We start from the raw sequence: 6016 nt of genomic DNA, 5'->3' as shown, positions 1-6016 counted from the left end.
TTCTTCCTTAGTCTCTAATAAATCAGAACTCTGCCTGGCCACCCTCAATAGGCCCAATGATCCTTAGGCATGTCAGCTAATGCACTCATCTGCACTATCACCTCTAAGGGAGTCCCCCAGAGCAGCCTGAGTGGAGAGGGAAGAAATGCACAGAAGATGAAACTCGGGACTATCTGAGCTCTCATTCCCAAGAAGGTAGTTATTACAAAGAAGATAAAACAGACTGTTACGCTCACATAAAATTAATTCCACAGTTGTTCTTTACCAATGAATGCATTTTGAAGTCTAAAAATAACCATTGTAAATGAAAACAGTTGGCTTATTAATGGAGTGGATTCTGGATATTCCTTAGTTCTACCTTGCCTTTTTTGTTGTTGCTTCTTTGTTTTCTGTTGCTCTTGCAACAAAATTATTATATTTTTTCTTCAAAGTTATTGTAAATATTAATAATACTTAGGAAATAAATGTTCATATTTTGTGCCCCCAAAACACCAAAATGAAAAAAGTTACTACAGTAGGAGAATGATGGTTAATAGAGTTTTACAAGAATCTTAAAATGCAAATAAAGCATTTACATGGGGGAAAGCAATGCCTTTTTAGTGCACCAAGCAATTTGCGTTACAACTTGAAGCAACTCATCTTCTACATAGCTGTGCTTATAAAAGCTGAGTACACATATAGCAATGGTAGGAAAGTAGTTTTCATTATGAAAACTATAAAAAATAAATGTGCGAATATAAATGATCTATTTGTAATCAGACTTCAGGAGTCCTGAAATAAAAGCCAAAAAGCAAGATGGTGTACAATAATATTGCTTTTGAGCATTGATTTATATGATATTCTGGTGCTGGCAGGAGTTCCCAGTTATTATTGCAGCATAACAAACATATAGCAAGGGGAGAATTTGGCAGTTACTATTCACTTAGAAGAAAGCTCATTTCTTATTTTTATAATATGCAACAGCTGACAAAGTTGCATTTTCATTCGTACATTGTTGCAATAAATAGTGATGTGGTACCTACTATGAACAAGGTATTGAACTACAAAGATTAGCAATGGTTAGTATAAGGGTTGGGAGCAGGGTAAGTGAATTAGTTGAAATTTTTTTTTTTCCTTTGGAAGAGACTTTGCATGTGTGTGTGTGTGTGTGTGTGTGTTATATTGTGACCCCCAAGTGATTTTCAAAATGTTAAAGACAGACACAAACATTCAGGAGATCTCCCAAAATCAGTTTATGATGGCTCCTCTGCTATGCGTTTATATTTCATTCACTCTTGATTCAATCTTGATTTTTCAACAACATAGGGAGCTTTATCTTCCTTCTGATGCCTTTTCTTGAAAATCTTCAGGTAGAATTTATCATTCTCTATTTGATGTCTTTTTAATAAATAGAGACCTTTTGCCATCCTACATTCAATCCTTTATTATATTTATTTGCCAATTTCTCAATCTGCTACCATTGGATTATAAGATCCTTGAGGGCATTTATACATCCGTAGAACTCAACAAAATGTCAGGCTCATGGTGGGTGCTCAATAATGTTTGATGCAAACATGCATGAAATATTTATAAGGCAGATGGCAATTTTGATTAAAGTAAGAACCAGAATAATGAGAGTATGGGGAGAGAAAACAGTTATAAAGAAGTTGGCAATAGGGAAAGAGGTTTTCTATTTATCGCCAAGGGTGATGATGGTATGACATATAGAGAAATCACTTTGCAATTGGAAAATGCTTCCTTAAGTGATTGGTGACTTAAGACAGTGGTGGCGAATGCTCAGTAAACATTTGCTGATAGGATGAAAAAAGCAATCAGTGGGTCTGCTTTCTTCTTGGGCTTTACAAACTTGCAAATCCTCTTCATCCTCTTTCAATAATTGAATAATTCTGATCCATGTACACATCTGTTGTTTCAACTAATTTTTTTAACTTTGTTTAACAAGTATTCACTGTTCTTTCTCATATCATTGGGTCTTTCCAGGAATCCTTTCAATTTTCCTGTCTTGTCCTTTCTCTTTTGGTCTTCTCTGGTAAATCTGATTTCTGCTTCTACATTTATGCCTATAAACCACAAGTGGAACTCTCCACCCAGATCCTCCTCTGCTTTGTACTTGCTTATCTCCTGATGTCTCCATTATCTATTCCTGTGTCACTTCCAACATTAACAGAACAAATGAAAAACAGCTATCCTTTTTAAATCTTAGCTTTAATTTTTCTCTTTTCTGTCTCTGTCAGTATGTATGTTACCTCTATTTCTAGTAGTCATCCTTGGTGTCCTATATGTTCCTAGTTATCATGCATATTATCATTTTGTTTTAAATTCCATAACAAATGTAAATTGAGTCTAGGTAACATTATACAAAATCTCTCCTCTATTCATCATTGTATCATCATAGCTGAGCACATACTAAACATCTTTATTGTAGACTTTGTAGGACTGTAGGTACTATAACAGGTGATATTTGAGTGCTCATTGTGTCTATGTGTATACACATACTGTATGTATTGTGTTTACCTGTGTATGTATTATATATATATATATATATATATATATATATATATATATATATATATATATATATATATATATATAAATAAATAATCACTTTGGTCAGAAAGAAATGCTTTACCTAAAAAGTAGTGGCTGCAACAAAACCCATGCACATTCTGTCATAAAGGAAAGTAACATTTATTCAAATAAGTGAATATGAAATATAGTAGAAACTAATGGATTTGTGAGTTCTTAATTTTTGTTGAGTAGTCTGCTTTTGTTATTTTCTACAATAAACCTCTAAACTTTGCTTTGTGGTCACACTAAAAAATAGCCTGTGTATTTGGAGTGTTACAATGGATGCATTTATTTTAGGAGGCTATCTCCTAAGCAAAAAAAAAAAAAAAAAAAAAAAAAAAAAAAAAAAAAAAATATATATATATATATATATATATATATATATATACACACATACACACACACATATTTAATTTTTAGGCCTTTGTGACATATAAGGAGAAGCACCCACCTACTTGTAGATTTGCTTCTCATTTCTTCTGCTAGAGGGACAAGGCAGTGTGTAGATAATTGCGGGTTCATTAGGATCAGCTAGAGTGAGGGAGGTATTGATAACTGTTATAATTTATAGGTGGTTTTCACCTGGAAGTGAGACTTATTAAATAGCCAAGTAAAAAGTAACCTTTCCCCTGTTTTCTTTTTCTTTTTTAAAATTAGTTGTGGATGGACACAATCCCTTTATTTTTATTTATTTATTTTTATGTAGTACTGAGGATAGAACCCAGTGCCTCACGTGTGCTAGGTGAGTGCTCTACCACTGAGCCACAGCACTAACCCTGACCTTTACCCTGTTTTCTACACAACCATTTTATACCAACAAGGGGTTGTGGTGGGGAGACAGGAATGACAGACAAATAGCACTTTTTACCCTTAGAAAAACCCAAATAACAACATCGCCTGATTAATTCGAGTCCCCAAGATAGTAAAAGCTTAGAGACTTTCCATAAATCTGCACTACCTAAAATAAAAATTTTATCTCTTATTTTTCCTATGCTGATATCTGAGTGCAAGACCTGACCTTTATGAATATGAAAATCATGTGGGGAAGTTTCTGTCTGCCACCAACAGACTAATAGATGTTTTCTGTTTCCCTTTTTGTTGTGTTTCCTCTAAATACTTGCTAAGTATTTTGTTTGGCCAGGCAGCAATATTTTCTAACCCCTTTGTACTTTCTGTAGGTCAATTCCTTCCTTTCTTTCCTAAATTCCCTTTAACACATTTTTGACAGATTATGCATTTTGGATGTTACAGCACCTACTTTCTTGCTCCACCTCTGAAATCTTAAGTTTGAGCATCCTCTCTGATCACAGTTTTATAGAAATTCAGTGTGCACATGAAGTCTGTCCCTGGACTCAACTGTGTTTGTATGTCTGGTCACTATTATCTTTGATTAAGTCTCACTGTGTTTTTTCCATTTTTATTTTGGTCTGCTTTTCCCCTTAAATGAGAGACAGGTAGGCTAAAGTAAACTATATATTTTTTACTTTCCCCAGATTTGTAAGACTATGGTAAAACCCCAGTAGATTAGGCTCTGATAAAGCAGTTTTACTTGAAGGCATCCCTTATTAATACCAGAATGAATGTTCCTGGCATTTTTCAGAATATCAACTTTTCTCCACACCCTCTCTTTGCTGAAGTGTGAGGAGATTCTCCACAGGGAGAATATGGTTGAGCTACTGAAGGTAAAAGCACTAGGGTGCGGGAACCCTGGGACTCCCTCCATGCCCACTTATTCACAGAGTCTCCAGCAACTCTCCCATTACAGATCAGACTTTCTTGCCCTGGTTCTGGGTCCTAATGGGCATGTTCTGTTCTGAGCTTCTTCTTTGGTAACGTGATTTCCTCTATCTGCCTGTCTGTCTCTTCAATTTTCGGACAACAGTGTGCCATGATGTCAGTTCCATAATGGCCTTACGAAGAGTTGTTGAATTCAGTTTGTTCATTTTTTTTTTATTCTCAGGTTAATGATAAAAATACTGACTCCCAAAAATCCTAATGTGCCAAATAAGAAAGGGGAAGACTGATGACTTCTCTATAGGTTACTATGTTTGTTTCCTATCCATTGTCTCTCTTTTGTTTTCTTTCTCTGTCAAATGATGTCATTGCAACCATTCACTATAAAATGAAGCCCCAATTCTATTCAGTCTTCCTCTTTACCTATTCTGTTTCTGGGCTACAGATAAATTTTAAAGAAAATTCCAAGCCTTCTAAGACCTGTCCCCAGGTATTTCCATCTACCATACCTGTCTCCATCAATCACTTGACATTTTAAGTAGAAGTCTTTTTTCCCTTCTACTCAAGGAAACTTGTTGGTTCTGCCCCCAACCCCCAATAAACACTTCTCTTTTCTATACACTTACCTTTATCATTGATTAATCTATGTTAGGCATTTGATCTTCTGACCTGATTGCAGTCATAGCCTTCTGTTTGTTCTCCAGGCCCTCAATCCTGACTTTTCCAATCCATTCCTCCACAGTGGGAATAGACAGACGATTCCAATGCACACTTAATTGTGACTTTACTCCAAAACATATCTGTTTCTGTCTTCTGCCCATAGACATTCCATATGGTCTCAGTGTGATTATCAAAGGCCCTCATAACTTGGTGTTTTCCTCATTTTCTGACCATGGCTCTTGTCATATAACCCTTTATTCTGTGGACTATATTGAGTTTAACCTTCAGGTTCTAGATAGGACAATTGCATACAATATCTTGGGAAGTTCATGAGTTGATCTGAATTTTATCTTAAATTAGATATCAGTTATTATACTAGGTATAACTTTTAAAGATTTGGTTATTCCTCTACCCTCCCTTAGATGCTTTCCTCCCTTATTTAGAATGCATATTGAACTAAATTTTTTATTTACCTTCTTTTCTGATTCTTTCCCATGAGGAAAGAGACCTCATCTCTTATTTATTATTGTATCTTCAGTATCTAGCACAATGCCAGTCACATAAAATGCATACAATGAATATTTATAATGAACTACAAGAAAATGCCATATAGCATTACATAAAAGATAATACTAGTCTCTAGTGCTATATTCTTAACCTGCTTGCTGAACTTATATACTTCTTCTCTTATTGTAAACTGTTATCTATTACACTCAGAAGTTGTAAACAACCAGCCTGCAAGCTGAATGTTATCCACAACAATGTTTGTTTTGGTACTCTTCACACTGGGAGGAAATGGTGCCAACATTTGAGAAACAAAATATTAAAATCCTGCTTTCCAATAAATTCTGAAAATCCTAAAATCTAAAAAAAATGCACCAAAAAGTCTTCACTGTCAATCAGATGAGAGCATGCCAGGATGAATATTTGTGTTAATCATTTACAGACTTCTTGTTAATGAGCAAGTTTGTCAACATCATTTGGGCAAAGTGCAAATCATTACTGTACTTTTCTGTTAAATGGATGTAATGCCTAGAATTATTGTGATCATCAG

Source organism: Marmota monax, unplaced genomic scaffold (genome assembly GCF_021218885.2).
Source record: "Marmota monax isolate L192 unplaced genomic scaffold, Marmota_monax_Labrador192_F-V1.1 WCK01_AAM20220418_F8-fsc00303, whole genome shotgun sequence".
NCBI lineage: Eukaryota > Metazoa > Chordata > Mammalia > Rodentia > Sciuridae > Marmota > Marmota monax.
The sequence above is the reverse complement of the archived record's forward strand: the minus strand, read 5'-3'. Positions refer to the sequence as shown.